The following is a 22,056-nucleotide window of genomic DNA, read 5'->3' as shown; positions in this document are numbered from 1 at the left end:
GGGGTGGGAGGGCTGCTGCCAGGTCCTAAGGGTGGGCAGTGGGGACAGTGCTGGGGATCAGCAGTGGGTGCGCACATTGGGAATCTTACAGTGTAAAGGATCCTTAGTTAAAATCCTAGAGTAAAAACTCATCCCAGGGAAACATCTTGTGGGACTGGGCTGAACGCAAAGGTATCGAGACCATCTACCTGCACATGATGTGAGGGCAAGGGGCACACTGGGTTTGAGCCCACTGTGGGTCTAAACCAGCCAGACCCTCCTTTTTTGTTAGCTCTTGGCTGGGAAGTCCGAATGGATTTTTGGAAGCCTGGTAGTCTTGGAAATTGATTTTTTTTTTTTTTTTCACCATTTTGAAAAATGGCTTGACTCACAGTTGCATGAGGCTGTGGGGATTCACAGCAGACCATCTGTTTCAGCTGTTAGCAGTCATTAATTTTTTTCATATTTTTTGCTACTTTTGAGATACTTCGGGAAAAAAATATGTTCTTGATGGCATTGGAGGACTTCAAAGTCGCTTACATTTTATTTTTTTTTCTCAGGGAAACAATATACAGTGGATGCAGTTGTTATAAAAGAATTACATTTTTCTAAAATGTACATTTTTCTAAAATGTGGGCTTTCTAAATGGGGAATTCGTCTCCTGTGGACAAACAGGAGGACATGGTATATTGTTTATCTCCTTTCCACCATGCATTTGGCTAATACCTGCCTTGCTACTGTACTGTGATGCATTTACTAAGGAGTTTTTTCTGGGTTAACTTTAATTCAGAAAAGCTTTCATTTAAAAAAATATAGTGACATTTTCTTTTAAGCCACTATGTTTCTGGAGCTAAGTACTTACTGATTAAATCAGCCTTATTGTCTCCAGTTATTCTACCCAGAAACTGGAAAATTACTCAACTCCTTGACAGGTGTTCACAGCTGATGGCTCAGATTTGTGGATCGAGTGCCGGGGCATATGGCATGATAAATAATAGAACAAACTAATCCTATTGACACTGTCCACCCTCCAGCCTGTGCACATTTATCCTTGTGCCTTGCTCTCACCGTGTGACAGCCCGTTCCCTGAGCGAGCTCCTCTCAGAAGTGCTGCTCCCGAGCTGCTGACCGATGAGTTTGGCTCATCAGTGTTCACGCAAAGAGTTGTAGTGCTGGTTTTGTGAGGACCTCAGCTCAACGGGCAGATGTCCACCATGGGTTTGTTCCCCATCTGCTTCATTAGTTTGTTCAGCCAGTGCTTGCAGTGGCATGTCGTGCTGGGGTTTGCCTAAGAGCCTTGCTGGTGGTTTCTCTGTTGCTTGTGCAGGGTTTTAGATGCAGCAAAAAAAGCTTCATTGAGTTTAAGGGGTGCTGGAAAATGGCAAAGGCTGGCAGCATGAGGGAGGGTGCAGTATTTTGCGTGGAAACGTGTGACGGGGAGATGGTGGCAGCTCTGCTAAAGGATGCTGAGTCCTGGCTTCGTGCAAACATGAAGCTGTTGCCTGATAACGGGCAGAGAGCTGTGCACTGGACTCATGGCTGTGCTGGTTTGGGTCATGCATCCCTGAAAGAAAGAGCTGGACACCGATGTGGACAGGCCATAAAACATGAGCCACAAACCTCTGAACCTACTCTTGAGTCTTACAATGCTGGGAGACAGCAGAACAGAAAATCTTAGACCTGCGTGTGACACCTGGGTGAAGTGACAGCCAGAGAGCTGTGGAGTATTTCCAGCCATCCATTAGGACTGTGGCTTTCAGCAAAATTACAAATGTGTCCTGGAAAATGCTCCTTCAAGCTGGCCAAAGAGCCGTTATTGTTTCTGGGCGTGGGAGCTGCTTCTGCGCTTGGCAGCCGGCGCGGGGCCATGCCATGGCCGAATCCAGCGTGTGCCACTGCAGAGCAAGCTGGCACCAAGGCACACCATGGGGACAGTGGCTCCTCCTGTCCTGCTGCCTGCTTCAGGGTGCCACGTGCTGGTGAAAACCAAATATCTCTATAGTGGAAAGCAAAGAGTCCATAGGACGTGCCCCAAGAGCTCAGCATCGGGTCTGTATGCTCGCGTGTGCGTTTTCGGGTATGGCCTGGGTCCACCTCTTGTCCTTTGCGTGTGGAGGAGCAGGATGTGTCCCATCCCTGCCCCGCTTGCTCTCCTTTCTGAGCAAGGCGTGCGCCCTGAGTAATCTGGGGCAGCCGGCACACCGCGGTGACTGCTGCAAGCTCACCAGCAGAAGGTGGAAGAATGCACATCTGGAGGCTCGGAGACATTTGGTGCCTGTGTGGTTTTCATTTGGAGGCCTTTCCGTTGTTGATTGACTTAATTAAAATTTAAAACAAAATGAGAAGCAGGCAGGATTGGGCTTTTTTTTAATGAAATGCCTAGCTTTGAGGGCTACAGAGCCAATTTTCATTTTGAGATTTCCTTTTATTTTTAAAGTTCCCCCCAAAAATTTTAGGCTGCAAACTGAAAGGAGGTGTTAGACTTTGTAAACCAAACCAAACCAAACCAAACCCCAAATCTATTAACTGACTCAAAAAGCAAAAGCATCTTCTGTTTTGCAAAGTCAATTTTCTGGAAAAAAACCCCTAAATATTTCATTTATTTTCCAAACAAAACCATCGCTTTTTAAAAATTAACTGAATTCACCAAGGTACCTAAAATACCCCTCATATTTTTTGCCCCAGCATGAAGAAATGTGGGTTGGCACTTGGCTGTGGGATGCTCTTTCCCCTTGCCCTACCTGCTGAAAGCCTACTCCATGGTGCAGAGGCTTTCTGGGGCATGGCTCGAGATTTGCAGATTTGGTGAAGAGGGAGGAAGATGATTAGCGATCCTGGGGCCCCCATTTGTTCTTCATGACCCAACATGTGTCTGATTTTGCTTGCAGCCATCCTCCTCCTCCCTCCGTCAGGTCAGACCTCGGTGCATCCCTGAGACCCCACTTGCAGCACAGGGCACAGCCCTCCTCAGTGCGCCAGAAAATCCCTGCCCAGATCCCGAGTGAAATGTAAAAGTAAGAAAAAGGAAGAAAATATCTCCCTGTCAGGAAATTTGCCTATTAACACCCCAGACACAAAAGTTTCAATGGAGCTTTTCCCCTCTGAACCAGCTAAAATGTCTCTCACTGATGGGAAGTCTAAAAATAAGCGCGTTCTCCACAAACAGCTTAAAGATGTTGAAAATGAAAAGCAACAAAGGATGTAGAACGTATGAGTCACTAAATTACAGGGCTATCTTTCTAAGAGCAAAACAAAACAAAACAAAAAAACCCCAAACCCTCCCTGCTGAAATTCATTGTGAGTTTTTTGGGTTTGGTTTGGGGCTGTTTGCCCCACGGTGCCTGCGCAGACAGTCATCTTATTTTTGTGGGCTAGCGAAGGGCTGAAACCTTATCCATTTTTATTACATAGTGTGCCAGAGCTGCTCTGTATAAATAATAAGAGTAAAACCAGTCTGCTCAGCGGCATGAACAGGAGGTGCTTTTCTCTCGCACATGGGCATTTCTGTTCATTTTTTTGGAGATAAACCCCCTTGTACGAGCTTGCTGGATGTCAAGCTTTCTTGCAGGGAAGAGTGTAAGCATACATTTGTCTCAACAGCATGTTCTTCTGGCCCCAGCTAAGCCACAAGTGTTTGGACTCTCAGTTGGGAGCAAGCAGATTTTTGTGGGTGTAATCACATTTGTCTATAGCTTTAGTTTGTTGAGATAAGGTAATTAAAAGGAGTTCTTGGTTTGTTGTTGGGTTTTTTTCCCTCCATGAAGGTTTCGTTTCGTGATGAGCTCCACTTGGGTGGACTCTGTTGCAAAACTGAAGCTTCTTTAGCATTTGCAGATGAGCTTGAATCAAAATCTTGGTGCTTGAGGCAGCAGGAAAGGGGATGGACTGGGTGCCAAACCTATGCCTACATCTGATGTTTGCAGCCAGCCCCAATCTCTCTAATAGGCTGAAATGAAACCTTGGATCCAAGCAGATGGAAGGACTGGAGATGCGAATCTGCCAGTGCTGCCACATCCCAGACCTGCTGTTAGGGTGTGTAATACCCTTACTGGGGTTTGACGGAGCTGGAGGCTGCCCCTTTCTAGCCAGCAGCTGCAGCACCTCCATCCATCCTCTTCCTCACTGTGGTGGGGGGAGGAAGGGCAGCAGCACCAGGCCAGGCTGCACGAGAGCCCTTCCCCGAGCCCATTGTGGTACCCAGCTGGCTCCCTCCCGGTCCAAATAACCCATCGATCAGTAAATCAGTTGCCTGAGTCGGCAGGTACAATAAAGGCTGAGCACAACGATCATAAATCCTGGAGCGGAGCTCACTCAGCAATGATTTAATCTAGATATTTAGTTCTGAAATGTGCTAATTAAACTTCAGAGTAAAGCATCCAGTGCAAAAGTGAGATGAATAAAAAGTAAAAATAAAAGTTTCTCCTGAAATAATTAACCATCATTAAAACATGAAAATCCAGGCTAGGGAGCAATTGTACGGCTTCCACAAAGTGTTTCAGCAGAAGTAATGGGATGAAATTAAGCAATACAAAAATGTAGGCTGAGTTGAAAAACTTATCCCACTCGTGAGACCCATTAGACTGTGTAATGTTACTGAGCCCTCTCCAGGGAGCGGTCAAATGTGTATTTCTCAGGACATTTAAAATTGGACTGGACAGAAGCCCCTTCCCAATACTGTGGGGAATAATTACAGACCACTTCAATGGGCCTTACAGATCTTTCTGAGTTTTAATTTCAGTGGGTCATCCCTAACCGAGCAAAACTATTTAATTTCAATAGAGGACTTTCTTATCTGAGGGACCTCGAAGTTTGACCCTACAGGCCTTACATCTAGATATTATAAGGGATATTTTTAAGACACCAGCCTCTTCTTAAATCATACACTGGCTTGCCCTGCCTCCCCTTGGACGCCCCATTTACTGCTGCCATATTTATCGTGTGGTCACCCGATGCTTTGGCCACTGCTTTCCTTGGTCTCCAAAAAGGCACCCAAAATGAAATGGAGACCTCGCCCTGCCTATGCAGCCGCAGGCTTGCTGAGCATCTCCTTATGAGCTGGGTGGTACCCAGATGTAATCAGTCCAACTGGTGTACAACAGCTTGATAGCAAATTACATCAAGCGATAACCCACTTGTTATTAGAGTGACAGCTCAGCGCTGACAGTGACAACTATCACCGGTCCCCAACAGGCAGCCAGGCGGGCCTCTGACAACAACCTTCCCTGCCTTGCATAATTTTTCAGTGCGTTACTTTGTCACATTAGTATTATATTGTCTCTCACCATATCATTTTCAGGACTATAATGCGAATGTCACAGTGCTGATTTCCAAGGTAGCCCTCTCTTGCCAGAAAGCGTGCCCTCCCATCACCGGATCCTGGCCGCAGGGAGCTGCCGGCCCCGGGAGCTGCCTTGCTACCGAGGACATCTTCTTAAAAACAGAGGGCTTGACATGATCAGCTCTGTATTTTAACAAAGAAAAAGAGAAAAGGGCCACTGGCTGGTCCTATTTATGCAGACATAAGTTTGGAGATATTCTGGATATACTTAGGGATTAATGAGAACTTGGTCCTTTAACAATTTTTAATAATAAAGATGTAAGACTAATGGATTTTCCAGCTACTGTTTTCAGCCATGAAGGTTGGAACCTTTTTGGCTAATGTCTTCCAGAGCTGAAGGAAAGGAAATTAGCTAAAGGCAGGGAATAATGTTCTGCAAATGAGGGGCTTTGCCCCCACTTTACTGACATAAGCAGCCCAGATGAAGCTGAGGGAGTTGCAGGTGAACGTTTCCTTATGGATCAAGAAAAAAAGAAATAAGAAGTAAAAGGACATGAAGAGATGGATCTGAGTCTCACCCTGATGAAACAGCATTTGGTCCCATCATTCTCCTTCCACTGATGGTGCTGAGGGCCACATTGCTGGAGCAGGAATTATCTTCTCGCTGGACATAGGAATGCCAGTAACTCCTGCACAGCCCTGATGGTTTATAAGGCTCTTGGACCATGGCTAAATTCCTGCGTCTCCATCCAGGGCCAGGACCTGGTGAGCAGGCAGCGTGCAGGCACTGGGCGAGGGGCAGTGGGATGCAGAAATCCCATCTTTAGGCAGGAGAGCTGAGCTGGTGAAGCAAAACCAGTTTAATATCAATGGAGATGGGATTGCTAGTTTGCATAGAGAGCAGAGAAAGCAAAAACCCCTTTGCCCGTGGTTTCTGAGCGGGTGATCATATTCTTTCTGATGGTAAAATTGCGGCATGGGGAATGGCACGACCCACAAGGCTGAAAGGAAGGAGATGGGGAGGATTTTATGTCAGAAAAGTACAACACAGGCAGGATGTGAATTAAACACCTTTGAGCCATAAAATCGACACTTACTCTGAAGGCTTCGTTCAATGCTTACGTGATTGTGGGAGTGTTGCTGTAGATGCCGGGTGGCTCTCCAGCCTGTTTTCCGGATCCAACCGAGGCAGTTTCACTTGAGTGTTGGGTTCCCATTAGAGACTCTTCCGCAGTCAACTGCTTTCACCGTCAGAACATCTCTCCATGCATTTAGCCTAAATTGTCTTTGGCCAAATTTCACCCCACTGGAAGTACCCTGGTCCAGCTTCCCCAGGTACGGCTTTTTCAGTAGGTTTGCCAATACTGGGCAGCGATCCAAAGAGCACGTGCCTCTGGTGCATTCAGAAAGGGAACTGGAAAGGCAAGCGAGCTCCACCGAGCCGTGGTAACCCCCTGAAGATGACTGCAGTAAGGAAAGGTATCTCCTGGCCGATCTGCGGTGCTAGTTTTAGCTCAGCTGAGAAGCCTAAGGAGATGCTCAGCAAGCCGGGAGAAGCGCGCTCCTTCAAGCACTTGCTCTTTCACTCTGGAGGAGTCAGGACCTCCCCCGGAGCTGCCAGCACCCGTGATTTGTAGCTACCTGCTCTGCTCCTCTGCCTTCCTCGGCATCGGGCAGAGGCAGGCTGGCTGGGCTGGGACACGGCGCTGGGCAGACGCACACCTTCGTGCACACGGGAGACACGTGCAGACGTGGTTTCTTCTCCTCCATTGCTGCTTCTAAAAATAGAACCGGCAGCTTAACCCCCCCACCCCCCGTGCCAAAAAGAGACCTGGAGAGCGTGCGGGGAGTCAACTTTCCAAGGGGCTCAGCCCCACGTTAGTGACTCCTTTCGGGTCGTGGATTATTTGGGGTCGTGCTCTTTCCCAGCCGCCTCCGGGAGGGAGGAAAGCCGGGCGGTGGGAGCTGGCGGAGGATGGAGCAGCCGGAGCCTGGTCCCTCTCCCCTGCCCGCAGCGGCATCCTTCGGGGGTTGGGGACGGGGGGGGGGGCGGGGAGGGGAATGAGGGGGTGGCTGGCCCCCAGGTACCGGCGAGGAAGGGGTTAGCGGGGCCCTGCCGCAAGGTGGGCCCCGGCGGAGGGTGTTCCCCCCCCCCCGGGGCGGGCGCTGAGCCGCCGCCCTGGCCGGGGGCTGCCGGGCCGGGGGGGCTCGGGGGGCTCGGCGGGGCTATGGGGCGCTGAGCCGCAGCGTGCTGCCGCGCCGCCCCGCGCTCGGCATTCTTCTTCAGCGCTATCTATTTTTATTTCTTTTTTTTTTTTAATTATTTTTATTTATTTATTTTTAATTTTTTTTTTTTTTTTTTTTTTTTTTTGTTCCGCCATCCTCACCGCCCAGCTCTCTGCCTCCTCCCTCCAGCCTCCTTTGAATAACTCGGCCAGGAGCGATCTGGAGGAGGAGGAGGAGGAGGGGGGGGGAAGGGGGGTGGGGGGGGAAGAGGAGCCGAGCAAACCTGTGGCGGAGGAGCCGGCTGGTGGAGAGGTGAGTCGAGGAGGGGGTGAGACCCCGGCGAAGGATGGGGAGCACCGGCTGCCCCCACCCGGGGTGGGGGGGGGGGGGGGGGCAGCCGGTGCTCCACGGGGAACCGACCTGTTGACCGGAGCGGGGGCTCGTCCAGCCCTCCCGGCTTGCTTAGACGGGGCGGTCCCCCGCGGGGTGCAGCGGCGTCCGAGGATGGCGGGGGGGATGTCTGCGGGTGTGGGTGCTCGTCCCCTCCAGCCATCCCCACTCGCACTCGCGGGAGCGCTTGGTACCCCCTTCCCCCCCCCACCACCCCGGCGTGTGTGGTTTGTTCACGGGTGGGTTTGGGTTTTTTTACCACCACCACCCCCCCCCCCCCTTTTTTTGGCTGTGTGTGGTTGTGGGCACACACAGGCGTGTTTGTGGAAAGGGGCATGCAAGTTGCCATGGAGCGGCGTAACATCACTTTTGCTGCCAGGAAAGCCTTTTTTCTTAAATTTCTGGGCCCTCTCCTCCTTCATACCGTGGATGATGTAATAAGTGCTCGGTATCTATGCGGTGTCCTGCTCTTGTGGAGTTAGATAAGAATGAAGATCCCAGAGCAGAGGGAGCATCCGCCATCTGTTTGAATAGATGGGTCTTAATGAATCTGTCAAAATCAACAAATGTACGCGACAGAGGAATTTGGCCCCAAACACCTCCTGATGCCGCTGTTGGCAACCAAAAGTCTCCCAAAGAGAGTCCTGCCTGTCGCCCAGATGCCTTAATGTATTCAGCCCAGCCTCGTTTTATTTCAGATGTAATTTCAATCACCAGATTTAATACATGATTTGCAGTGATTGCCTCCTGATTTACCCGCTTGAACAGCAAAAGGAATGCACTAAGGAAGGCTGAGCTGCCGTGCTTTGCTGGTGTCCTGAGTGAGCTGTTTCTCCTGTTACTCACCAGCAGCTCAGACCTTTTCCACCCACCAAGTTTTACAGTTTTCCATGTAGCAGCTGCATCCCCCTTAGTACACACCGCGCCGTGTCGCACTAATTCATTGGGCGCCTTGCAAGCTTGTCTCGGCTCTCAGTGGCTTTTGGAGCGTGTTGAAAGTCGTCGGGATATGGACGGGCTCCGTTGGGAAATGATAGTGGGACGAGATCAGCCGTGGGAACGGCTCACGGAGGTCTGGCCGGGCTGTGGTTGCCTGTAACTCCGACGGAGGAGAGGTGCGTGATCCCGTTTCACTCGATGGGCTTGCTGGAGTACAAGAGGATCTCCTCATTGCCTGGGAAATTGAATTTCCCCATTGTTCAGCTGTAAAATAGCTGTACAAGGCCGTGATTGGCAAAGAACTGGATCACCCAGGCTGCTTGCATCACGTAGGCAGCTGCCACCGAAATGACACACTTGATTGAAGGCCAAAAGAACCGTATACGTAACTGCCTGTGATTAAGCTCCATATGATGCCTCAGAGCAAGTAAAAAACCCCTCCTTCATCTCATCTTGTTTGTAACAAGACAACCGTTGCAGGGATATCATTTGGGTCATGTTGTGGCTTTTGGGGGATTTTTTTGTTTTGTTTTGGGTTTGGGGTTTTTTTGCTTCTGGCTGTAAACTTCCATGACCTGCACCAATCTGCCGTTGCACCCTCGCGCGATGCCCCATGAGAGCCTGGTGCTGTAGGTGTGCTGGTAGCTGGGAACACAAATCTTACCAGGTAAGAGCTCCCAATGCCATTTTTTTAACAAGGAATATTCTGGCTGGCTTCTTTTGGGGAGGGTGAGGGTCTTTGCACGTGTCCTTTCCTCACCGGCATGCATGTGTGGCGGTGCGACCATTTATTTCTGGGAAGGGTTTGATAGGGGAAGCTTCATCTTTTTGGTTTTCGGAGTCTTTGTGGATGCTTAACCGTTTCCTCAGAGTATGTACTATACCTGTAGATAAATCCTCACTGCACTGCACCTGTAGATAAACACTCTGCCCTGGCTCCAGTGAGGCAGTTTGCTTATCTCCGGGCAGAATTCCGATCAGGCTGTGATGGAGGGGGAGGGTGGTGGACCCAGTCAAAACCCTGCACGAGGTGAAATTTCCAGCTAGCGTAAGGACCGCAGGGATCTCCCGTGGAGAGGGCTCCGTCCCGCAGGAGCTGGTTTCTGGTCCTGTACTCTTTGGTAGTGTGCAGACCTCATCTGGTTCTCACAACACCTTCCCTTAACTTTTTGGTGGGGCAGGATCAGGCCGGGGCACAATCCTGCAAACTGATGGATTTCATCAGTGAACAAAACCACTTTGCAGGCACTTCCCTGCTACTGAACCCCAGCGCAAAACTTGTCTTGCAAAAAGAAAAAAAAATCCAAACACTTAAACACTATTAGTTTGCACAAATGCTAATTTAAACAAAATCTCTTTCCTTTCCTGTCTCGGCTGCATGGGGAGACAGGGTCATACCTCCTCCCTCCGTACTCACACTCTCTCTGACTTCATTATCATGCAGTTTTTGTCCAGTCATAATGTGCTTGAGGATTATGCTGATGCAGCTTATTCCTACCGTATCATGATATATGGGTACACATAAATATAGATAGATATATAAACAACATTTCTGTGGCCATTGTCCAGGCTTTCCTTCAACAGACTAAATCCCAGCCCAGCCTTGGTACGTTTAAATGGCTGGTCCCATGCATCTCACACAGCCTCCAGAAAACCTTCCCCTGTAAGTTACAATGCAATGCAAGTTCTCTCAGTTTATTTTTCTTTAAATGACCTAATTTCTAAGCAAAATCATTGCTTGACCAGTAGCGAGATGATAGTACTATGCATGTTCTATCTTCCAGAGTTATCGTAAACTGAACAAAATACCAATTGAGAAACTACTTGTATTAGAAATACCAGCAAACATCATTTTAGTCGATTTGTGCACATATAACTTTATTGATTCAGCATGAAATACGGCAGGCAATCTATTAGGAGATGTAAAATGAAACAGAGCCTTTTCAGAATATGTTGGGAATGTTGAATGGGTCTGAGGGCGCTCATTTTAGCCAGGTGGCTTGCTAAGGTAAACTGAAATGATTTTTTATGAATCCTGTAAACAATACCAAGTCAGTTTTATTCAGTTTTATACAGTCCATAGCTAAAGACATATTAGGTAGCTCAGCTGTTAACTGGGGGAACTGATACACACGGAGAAGCTTTGCAAGGCTGGGTAGGCTTTAATTGTATTTTTAACCTGTGAATGTGGTTAGTGTTAAAAGTGTAAGCAAGAAACTAAAGTAAATTCTGGGTATTATGCAATAGTACTTGGGCTATCATGAAAAGAGGGCAATAGAAACAAACTGGTTTATAGGTCTGCTTTTAATTAAATGCAGTCTACTTTGATAAAAGCACTAAAATGTGAAAATGTTTCTCAGAATAAAGACATTAAGCAGTGGTAATTAAAGCCACAGTGTGGATTTAGTCTGTTGAACCTGAAGTCCATGGGCAGGACATGGAAAATGTATAGAAATTCAGTGGGTGGTTCTAAAATTGCCTTCTCATTCCTTGAACTTAATATCTGCTTGTGGAGGCTTACTGGGCATAATTGTATATACATTTTTACAGCATGATAAAAGAAAACCTTAAGCATCTGCACTGCATGCTATCATTAGGTTGGTTCACAGCTGAAGCTTTCAGGCAGCATATACCTCCCCTTTTCTTACGTTATCGAGCCATTTAACCCAGACGGAGGTTTCAGATCCATGCTGCTCGTTGCCTGTAGCCATACCCCACCGTGTTGGCATCCCAGCGGCTTCAGTGGGTGCCTCCCAGGGTGCAGGCATTGCGAAGTGGGGTGCTGAGGCTCGGTGGTTGCCGTGTTCGTCTCTGAACCCCCAGCAGTGAACCGATGCCCAGCAGTGCTGGGAAGAGCTTTGTGGAGGTGCTGCTTTGGGGCTCTCTGAGCCACCCCTTTTCCGTACCCTCCTGTATTTCCATCATCATCACGTGTTCACTGAAGTTCTTTTCCCCCTGGTATCTGCAGAAGGGTTTTGGATATTTATAAATGCAGCAAGGGTCAAAATCTGGTCACTTCAGCTTTTAAACGGGGCATAAGCAGATTCGGGGCTTGCCTGTGGTCACTTAGTGTCCTGGAGGATGCTTGTGTGGGATGACACAGGTGACAGCGCAGTGGGCACGTGTGTGCGGAGCAGCGTCTGTGTGCAAATAGTTTCCTTGGGATCTTTTTATCCTTGATGCCGGCACGTTAAACAGTAACGTGAGCAAGCACGAGAAGCTGGAAGCTTGTTCAGTTGAGGGAATGGCCGCCACTGATGTCCTGCACAAATTCCAGTTTGGCTTAATTCCTTCCTAACCTAAATTCTCTCTGTGTTTGTACTCGCCTCCTGCCGGGGGCCTGATCCTGCAAAGAGGTCAGTAGGGCAAAGCCTCACTGAAGTTAATGAGTTGCACCAAGCTTGTGCCTGCGCCGGGATTGATCCACTTTAATGAGGTTTTTCTTCATTCTCCTCTATTTGCAGGACCATAGCTGTTTGCATAGGTACAATGATCATTTTGAAGGGTTACCCAATCCTGCAAAGCCTTAGGCAAACAGCTAAGCAAATAGCCCGTTGGCTTGGATAAGCACTGCTGATGCTTGCAACCTGTCCCAGTGAAGGTAACTGGAGTTTTGCCATTGCCTCCCATGATTGCTGTGGTCCCCCCAAAGGGAAGCGTGCCCCATGGGCATGCGTTTGAAGACCCAGACATGTTTGTGCTGCTAATTGGCAAGCTTCTCAAAGGGTTTGAGGACATATCTAGAGGCTACCAAGGATGTCACAGTAATGTGTTCTTTGAGATATATTTATGTCTTCGTCCTTGATCTTAGAAACCCTGTTCTGACCCCTTTTAAAAAATGCAGTTTAGAGAAAAATGCCCTCTCTACACTAATTTTTTTCTGCATATTGTTGACCTTTGCCAGGGCAGTGATTTCCCCATGGAGAGCTGTTGGCACACCAACAATTATGCAAACGAGATTCCAAATAGTTGATCAACCCTGCCAGGTATTAAGGTTGGGAGCAGCCAGGAAAAACAAGAAAATGAAGTCTCCATAACTGTTTTCAATTATTCAGTCTCACTGGTTCTCCTTATGTTTCAAGAAGAAACATGCAAATCTCTCTGGGTCTAGCTTGTTTACAGAGTGCTCATGGGTTTAAAATACAGCCAGCATCGGATTTCTGTTGTACATTTCCTTCAAATAAATACTGAAATAAAAATAAGGATGCTGTAATTTGTGCCACCCCAAGAGCTAAATACTGCGCTCCAGCAGGAAATGACCATTTTGGTTTCTTGGAACAGCTTTACTATAACCTTCCAAAGACCGGTAGCTCGCAAAGAAAGAAGCGCAGACTTTCTCAAGGCAGCTCAACTCTCTCTGATAGGATCTGGTTTCTTGTGAATTAAGGTCTTGGATGATGAGGTGCTCCAGCACATGCTCAATCATACTGAGTCCAGGGAGTGCTTCAGCGCTTTGCAGCATCAGAGCTCCAGGGCTTACCCCATGGAGGAGGTCCCTTCCTGCCAACCGCTGTGCACGTACAGAGCTCATTGCAGGTTTGGGATCTACCTATATACTCTTCCCACAAGCAGCTAAATAGTGTAGTGGTTGGTGTTAAACAGCTACGCTGGGCGGACGATGGACTGTTCGGTGGATACCCTGGCCACCTCCCGCGGTAGTGTTACGAGTACTGCATGTCCAAAGGCATGTCCAGATACTTCCAGTTTTCTGCATGAAGTGGTGCCACAAGCACAACAGTCTCTGAACCCTTTCTTACCTATAGCCCGTTCCTGGCTTGATAGTACTTAATAATAACCAGCCTGGTGGTTCTGGAAGCTTCTTGTTGGGGCAGGTTTTTATTTGGGTCGCTTGACCCTCTCCCAGCAAGCAAACTGGGATCCTCTTTTTAAACCTGGATCCTCTTTTAAATCTGGGCCATGGTATGTGTATGAAGACACTTTCCCAAGGAAACCAATAGCCCTGAATGTTTGCAGTGAGGAAATGCTTGGAGTGTATCTTGGTTTGAATCTTACACTATGATCCACCTGAATTTATATGAAAATTATTCCAGTGTTATGGTTACCCTTGCCTCTTTAATTACTTTCTGGCTTGTGTATATATGTTGATGGCTCCAGTCCTCATAGCTCCTAGGGAACTTTCTGTAGGAACCATCAGCTATTGCTTTTAAAAAAATAACCCTCACCAGATGTCCAAAAGCCTCCTTTAAAGAAGAGGCCTGGCATAAGTTATATTTATTGGGAGTAATTAACTGTCCTGTTAAAAAAACCTAAATGTTTTGGCATTTCATTAATAATACATAATCAACCAACAGGCTATTTGTAGTGTGTTACTTTGTTAAATCTGCTGTAAAAATTGTCATTATTGATATATTTCATGTTTATAATTACTCATATGTGACGCACTCAGTCTGTTATGAATAATCCATTGTATATTGTTTTCTTAAATAGGATGCTTGCTCAGTGTGCTGGGGGTGCCAGGAATCGCTGCTAATAATGTCTTCATGTCTGATTTATGCCTGTGAAGTGAAGGCAACTGGACATGAGTAAATGAACAGAAGCATGCTCAGAAAATTATCCTCAAAACACTCTCAATAGGCAAACACTCAACAGTTGTGAGTGGAGGAGAAAATGGTTAAATGGAGCAGGGAAACGTTAGAAATGCATTACGGGGGGCTAAAGATGCACAAGTGACATTTCCTCGCTGTTTTGACATTCACTTCAACTCAGCTAAAAGCTCTGTGATACTTTTTTTTCTTACTGCCAACAAAGACCTCATTACCCTATGCCATCAGTTAGTTCTGTGTTATCTTCTGGTGTTCTTCAACTCGGAAAAAAAATGAGCTAAGTATTCCAGAAAAAGAGAAATATGGTATTTTTGCATTTGAACAGCAAGAACTGTTGGGGGGGTTGGTGTAATGGTCTGAGCAGATGCGGATGACGGTACAAAGCCTCTCTTGCACCACTGACCTGCGATGTGTGCTCAGCTAAACGTGCTCGGTGTTGACTTTGTCTGTACCCCTGTCTCCTGAGTGCTGGGGAAGCCGATTGCCTGGGGTGGGGGGGCAGGAGGAGCCCCTGCCGCATGCTGACAGGAGGTCCCTGGGGGTAGGCACAGGGTGGTGGGCATTGCTCCCCTCAGCAGTATTAATTGGGCAGTTTTGGTAGGGAAAAATGAAATGAAGGTGAGGCTGAAGGTGCCTGGGACACTGCCGAGGGGGCTGGCAGGTCTATCAGCTGCGTGTGTTCTCATCTTGCCACCGATACCGCTCAGCCCCTCGGGGAGTCTTCACAGACTCCTGTTTTTTAAGGCCCAGGAGGAGTGTCAGAGCATCTAATCCAGAAAGCAATATATCACAAGCCATTAGATTTCACCCCGTTAACTCCAATACCGAGCTTGGTAGCTCGCACTTGGGTAGAGCATGTCTTCCAGCAAGGCATCGGCTCTTGTCTGGGAGACAGCAGTGTGTCACTCGTTCTGGTAGTTTGTTCCGTGGTTATTCACCTTCGCCATTAAAAACTCTTGCCTAATTTCCAATTTGCATGTTTATAGCCTTTGGCTTCCCACCATGGAAGCCCTTTGCCTTGAGATTTTAGAGATTTTTGGTAGCCTGCATTCTTTTCCTCTCCTAAACTCTTACCGAGTTCTCAAAGAGTCTGTTCTTGGAAGCCCCTGGATGATGCACGCCATGGGTCCTGTTGTCTTGTGGAGGAGCTGGAACTATCAGAGGGAACAGGAGGCTGGTGCCTGCACGCTGCAGCCTGCCCAGGGATAAAAGCTCCATTTCCAAATGGATTTTTTCATGTTTCCAGGTTAATTATTAGAGGGGGGAAGACAGGAAGGTTTGGAGACTTTTGTTGTGTTGTTGGCTTTTCTTTTACTTCTTAATATCAGCTCAGAAGCTTTCAGAAGCATCTGTGGTTTATATGAAGATTTTTACTAACCCTGGTTAAACTCAATCCCTGCAGCCAGAGGCTGGGGCAGCAGTAGCAGAAAGTGGCTCAGTGGCAGAAAGTGAGAGACAGCAGGCAAAAAGCTTGGGATTGCAGGCTGCAAAAGGTGAGGATGAGTTTGGGGGGTAAGAGGAGCTTGGGTGGATGGATGAAATGCTGGTGAGTCAGTTATGATTGTTCTTTAATTATGCAGGTTTAAACCTGTTTGGGACGAGAGGGGTCTTCATCCCCTTGGTGTGTGATGTGCTTGCCCTGGACATACAGAGCTATCAAGTGGTTGCAGTCCTCTCCTCCTGGCAGTTTAAGCTGAGGATCAGCCTAGGCCATAGTTAAAAAATAAGAAACAACTATGGTTTAAAACTGTCCCACTGTGTTCTCACGTTCCGCTTTCAGAAAGAAATGTGTATATTTTATACTTGACCTGGCATCCGCAGCTCTTCCTTTCTGCCATGCAGAATTCAAAGGCAGCCGTGAAGCATCAGTTGTTTAGGGATGTGATGTCTTTTAAAGTGACCTTCCTCTTCTTTTTAATTTCAAATTTTCTGGAGAAGGTGGGGAAAAAACAGCACAAACCCATCTGAAGCTCCTATCGCTTTGTAGTCCTCAAACCTGGAAGTCTGTTGCTCGTAAAGTGCCTCTGTGGCACTACATCCATTAAGCTTGTCACTCAGACCTTGTTTTCTGCATTTCAGAGGACTTTTTTCCCAGTTACATCCTTGAATGCTGAAAATGGTCTAAGGTTTGTAAAGTCCTTTTACCCATTGATCACCATGGGGAACTTTATTGCTAGTATCCCAAGCCAGTATCTACCAGCAAGGAGATCTCTATTTTCTTGGTCGTTGTCTGAAATAGGGGAATATTTTCTTAGGCTTACGCCAATAAATAATCACATACAGCACGAATGCCATGTACAGTGTGAAAAGGACAAGGGCACATGTGGGTATGGAGAGTCAGGGCTGAAAGTGGTCCCTGGGGTCCAGTGTTGGTCTGTATCTGTATCACCACCAGCAAATGCGTAGTGAATCTCACATGCGTGTGTGTGCACTGTGGATTAAGGTCTCACATTTGCAGTCCATACGTACTTGTAAAAGGTATGAAATTAATCTCGATGGATTAATTTTCTGAAAATATTATGTGTGTAAATGCTAGGTCTAGCTTCTGATAAGCAGCCCTGCTCCCAGGAAGTGGGAGCACTCCTGTTTTCCAGAAGTAAAAGAAAAACACTTTCAGAGGAAGCTTTAGGGCTCACTTGCACTCACAGCCCAATGACTTTGCATTACAGTCTGAGGAAATTTGGCTTCCAAAAATGGTCCAGTGTGTTTACTGCTCTGTGCAGGCTGCAGCAGTGGACTGGGAGCAGGGAGGCTCTTGTCTTTCTCTTCCTGCGATGTATCTAGCCCAAATATGCCTTTCCATGTGTTTTGGGGGATTTGGCTTTATTGGTATCAATAGTCAGAAAATACAAACTTCCTCAAAGATTTTCCTCCCTGGGAGGACCTATTTTAGAGCTTTCTTTTAAGGGTCCCCATGCACCAGACTTTATTTTTCTCAATCCCAAGGCACCCTTCCAAGACCCACTTATATTGATTTGGTAGCTACAGAAAAAGCCATCTGCCTGATCGTGCTTTCATTCCTGTGTCTCTTTACACACCTGAGTTCAGACTGATTAAACAAGACTTCTGCATTTTATTGCAGCAGCTTAAATCTTCACACCTCATTACAGAGCTCTCGATGTGTCCCCCTTCTCTGCATCCTCAGAGCTCCTCCCAACACCACAATGAGACTCTTTGGGCCCTCCAGACTTTCCTTTGGTGGCTTGAGCTCATATTGCATTTGAGGTGCCAAGTTTTTGCTCAAAAAAAAAAAAAAAAATCTTTAAAGCTATTGTTAGCAACAGTGAATGCAGGTGATAAGGGACAAAGTGACTTAGTGCTTTTCCTAACAGAAGGATTTTGCCAAAGCCACGTGTCTGCAACAAAACGCTTGACTTGTCTTCCATTAATTGTACTGGCTACAAACACAGACATGAGGATTTAGTCTAGCTCAGTCACTCCCATGCCAGAGAGCATGGGCTAACCATGACCCTCAGCTGTTGCTGCCTCCTTGGGAGAGAGGGAAAGGACTAGTGCAGGGGCAGCAATGAAAGGAAAATGTACCAGAATAGCAAAGACGACTCTTTGGAAAGTTGGTTGTGTCCCCTGACTGATGTGTCGTGCCCAGAGCATGGAGGATCAAATAGCCCAGGAATTTCCCAGGTGATACTCAGGAGTCTATTTGCTCTGCTCTTTCCTTTGGATCCAGCTAGATTTTACACAGCCTACCTGAAGAGATAATGGCAATCATTCAGCTCTGGGGAAAACGAGATAATTTTTTCAGAAGTCACTGCTGTTATTTGTCTTAGATGTTAAAACGTTGCTCTGCCCAGGGAGAAGCATCTTTAACACCGTTACTTCATTTGATGAATTTTTAAAGGGTTTTAGGGTGAGCTGGGGGACTTCACAGTTACTGTTCCAGCTTCCCTACCATCTGGTTTCTTCATGGATTTTCTGTGTATTTCTGTATGATTTTTAGCCCTGTTTCCTAAGAAAATGAAGCTTACACTGTTGTACTGCACGTGGGTGCTTGTCCACCCGTGTATGTGTGTTTTCCCATACTATCAGTTTGAACCCTCTGGTCAACCTCAGCCAGAATTGTTGGAGGGATGGAGATCTCAATTTTACCATCTTCCCATGTTTCCCCACCAGCATCGTTTCTGCCTGGCCTGTTTGATGCCTGTGGGGCCGTAGTTGTGGGGCCGGTCAGCATCCAAGATGGGGACCTGTTAGCCCAGGTCACATACAGCCTGCTGGGCAGCAGCCAGGATCCACCAAATTACAGCTGAGTAGAGATGGCAAATACACAATATTGGCCAGGCATACACCCAGGCAGTGCAAATGATGTTGTGTGTTATGTGGCTGAGGCTGTAAAATCAGGATCAACTCCTGGGCATCAATTTGTGCTGCACATAGGAGAGAGGTTAGCAAGAAATCTTTTCCAAATTGGTAACTACCAAGGGAGATCCAGGATCAATACAAATTGATCCTGATTCCATCTCGTTGACTGATACTTAAGCTAAACCTTCCAGTTTAACAGTCATGTGGATTTTCAATTGGGTCTGAAAGCCTTTTTAAAAAACATATCACAAGAGCTGGTAAAGAATGCAAACTGGAGCGAGCGTAGACACGTGAGCATCGTGTAACTGCCTTTTTTTTCCTGACAGCAAATTGCTTACGAACATCTTATAAATTTCACAAATGTGGTTGTGCTGAAAGGAAGGAGTGAGGCTGGCAGTGCTGCTGCTGGGCGTTATGGGGGATGTAACCTGCTGGTGAGCTTGGCGCAGAGACTGAAACCTTGGCAAGGTACCATGATAACATTTCCATACACATGTTTATGGGTTCTTTGAGGGCTTTTTGGTTAAATGTCAATGTTTTCATGATATTACTCAAGGAGATTTCATTGCTCCAAAATCCCACTATGCCTTTGAAAACTGTTTTTAGTTTGCAAGTTGCTCAGTGGAAAATGCATCTGTCTCGTCTGCTCAGAGATGGAGAGCAAAGCTCACTGCTTAGCTGCCTGCTTGGAGGCTTGTTGTACAGCTCTGTAAAATGGGGCAGGAGCCGGGGCATGTTCCCCGTTCCCATCCAGAGGAGGTGAGTGCACCTTGCTGCAAATTTTAACACATTGAAGAGATAAAAAGCTGTCGGCATCCTGCACTGCAGCACCAGCATCTGCTGCTGACCGAGCACCCGGGAAGGGCATCACCATGGTGTGGGATGGATCCCATTAGCACTGGTTCACTTATGGTTCAAGTTTACCTAGGGTCTCAGCTGGCACTGGAAGGAGCAGCCATAGGCAAGCTTAAGGTTACCATGTTTCTAACACAGACATTTTGGCTAAATTCAAAATGAGCCTGGACTGATCCAACTGTGCTAGGACAGACCTCTTGTTCCCAGACAGGCATCAGGCACCTACATATTTCCATTAAGCTTTTTACATGTTTCAACATAGGCTGCTTTGCAAAACATGGTACTTTGCTTTATGAACTCTCCCGCGAGCCACACCTTGCAATGCCCCTTTTTGCTGTTTTCTCCCCCTGTGCAGGCTCGGTTTTGACAGCAGGCTCCTGTCTGCAGGATGCCGCATGCTCCTGAAGCATGGCTGCACATCCTTGTTTGGACATCTGGCACTGGAGCTGCTGCTGGTCTGGTTTTGAGCATCTCTTGTTGAAACTGGAGGCAGGCTGAGAGCTGCTGAATTCCAGAAGCTTTGCTGGGTTTCCATTGAATAATATTGCAATTTAAAAAAAAATAATATACCTAGGTGGTAGAATTTAATCCAGGATTTCTCACTGTGGGATATCATGGGTCTCCCCCCAGTACTAAAATGCATTACAGGATCCAAGGTGGGAGCTGATTTTAAGCACTTCAGCCCTCAGGGGAGATGCGTTGTTGGTTGGTTTTTTTTTTTTTAATGGTTGTAGAAGCAAAGGCACAGAAAGTGATTTCAGAGATGCTTTAGTGCACCTAAATCTATGGCTTGCAGCTACTCCAACTGTGGAGGAGCTCAGAGAGCGCAAGGGACTGAGCTCCCTTCACCCAGGGGCCAGGGCAGGTGGGTGCTGGCATCAGCCCCCAGCCCCATGGGCTCATCACACTCTGCATTTGCAGTGCAAGGTCACCCCACAGCTCTGCCTGGGCCATCGCAGGTGTTAGATTTAAATCTCTTTAATTTGATAGGGGTTTGAAAATCAGCATAATTGCTTTTACATTGGGTGTGTGATTATCGAGAGAAAACATGGATTGATTGCTGCCTGAATACTTTGTGATGGGACTGGAAGCTAATGAAGAGGTGCCTCTCCAGCCCTGCTTGTTGGGACCTAGAGTGCTAGCAAAGCTGGCCTCGCCTATGGGTCTCCCTGTGGGTAGGTAAAATTCCTGTCTTAGTGCAGAGCAATATGTCAGTGAGCAATATATCAGAATGAAATACATTAATTGGCAAGTGCTGGGAAATTACAGATATGCTTAATGAAAAAGAAAACCTTGTTTACAGTTTCTAATGTGCTGCTGAAGAAACTGGCTCCCAAATAAAAATACTTAAAATTACGATTAGGATTTATTTACATAATTACTGCAAGAGAAATTCTAGGTACATGCTAAGCAGTGCAAGAGAAACCTCATGGCTTTTATTCTTCGCTTTCCTGTGTCTCGAAGTTAGTTTGCTCTTGGTGAGTGTATTAAAGCTTTTACTAACTCAGTGAGGCAAGAAGGCATTTGTTACAAAATTAATGCATATGTATGTATATATATTTGTTTTATTGACTGTGGTAAGAACATATGGCTGAGTAAGAGCCAGATCATCCTTGTAATTGTAGTGTTGGCTGGAGAATGATTCAGTAGGTGGCACTTAGCTCTTTATGGCAAAGCAAGGTGATGTGCCGGCGTGGCTGTGGTGAGAATGCCCTTGGACTTTGTTTCCAAGGAGCTGTGCCCCCACTGGTGTGAATGAGATCTGCCAGAGTTGCCATAGAAATTTATATTAATGGTCCGTTCCAAACTGTACTGCCCAGCATGTCCTGGCCACCTTCCAGCCCCTGCAGGGACCCTGGGCCAGATCCTCAGCTGATGTCTGGGTGGCTCTGTTGACTCTGCTGATTTATATCTGCTGGAAATGTACAGTATAAAATGCAATAGGCCCATCATGGGGCTGTGCTGATTGAAACCAGCCAAGGGGATGACAAATCTTCTTCTTAATATTTCAATTGACTTTGGCAAACTTGCCTCTTTCTTGTGTATCCTAAATCAATGTGTAAGTGCTGCTGACAGTAATTTCCACTTTTGTCTGTGCAGATGGCTGCCCTTCACTAGGCTGCGGTGTTTATACCTGCTAAGTTTGCAAACACTTTTCTGCTACAGCCTCCCATTGAGCAGTACTTTTCCTTAGCTGTCATATTTGTGAGATGAAAATGTTCTTTGCCGGGTCCTGCTCGAATGTGAATTTTCTTCTTTCAGTGCGGGCCACTGGAGTCTGGAGCGGAGGCACTGGTGTGACATGTGTCTCGCTCAGCACGGATGCTCTGGGCAGGGGAGGTTGAACCATCTTAGGGGTCTAGATGCTCCAGAGGGGGGTCCGCTGCTTTTTAGTCTGTTTGTTTAGCTCCTGTCTTAGACACTAAATAAAATCCGCAATCTATCAGTCATGCACCCAACTTCAGTGCGTGTTCCCTGGTGTAAGATGCTTTGGTCCAGCTACTC

General features: G+C 47.0%; 1 protein-coding gene and 1 long non-coding RNA gene across 8 annotated transcripts in view; one reads left to right on the top strand and one right to left on the bottom strand.

The window, feature by feature from the left end:
• Positions 1-2,685: 2,685 nt before the first annotated feature.
• On the bottom strand, positions 2,686-7,993 carry LOC138686786 (uncharacterized). Its single transcript, XR_011326099.1, has 3 exons — positions 7,767-7,993; positions 6,355-7,035; positions 2,686-6,258 (listed from the first exon to the last, which is right to left on the bottom strand). It is a non-coding gene; the product is annotated as an uncharacterized lncRNA (long non-coding RNA).
• CALN1 (calneuron 1) overlaps positions 7,722-22,056 on the top strand; it is a 129,801-nt gene continuing 115,466 nt past the window's right edge. For 3 of the 7 annotated variants that reach the window (XR_011326098.1, XR_011326097.1, XM_069791507.1), the window contains exon 1: positions 7,723-7,795. The gene's annotated coding sequence lies outside the window, so the exon portion shown is untranslated. Of the gene's footprint in view, positions 7,796-8,299; positions 8,989-9,018; positions 9,480-22,056 lie in introns of those variants that run through there. The other 4 variants (XM_069791504.1, XM_069791509.1, XM_069791506.1 and 1 more) reach the window with 4 other exon arrangements.

This window comes from Haliaeetus albicilla, chromosome 9 (assembly GCF_947461875.1).
Source record: "Haliaeetus albicilla chromosome 9, bHalAlb1.1, whole genome shotgun sequence".
NCBI lineage: Eukaryota > Metazoa > Chordata > Aves > Accipitriformes > Accipitridae > Haliaeetus > Haliaeetus albicilla.
The sequence above is the reverse complement of the archived record's forward strand: the minus strand, read 5'-3'. Positions and strand labels throughout refer to the sequence as shown.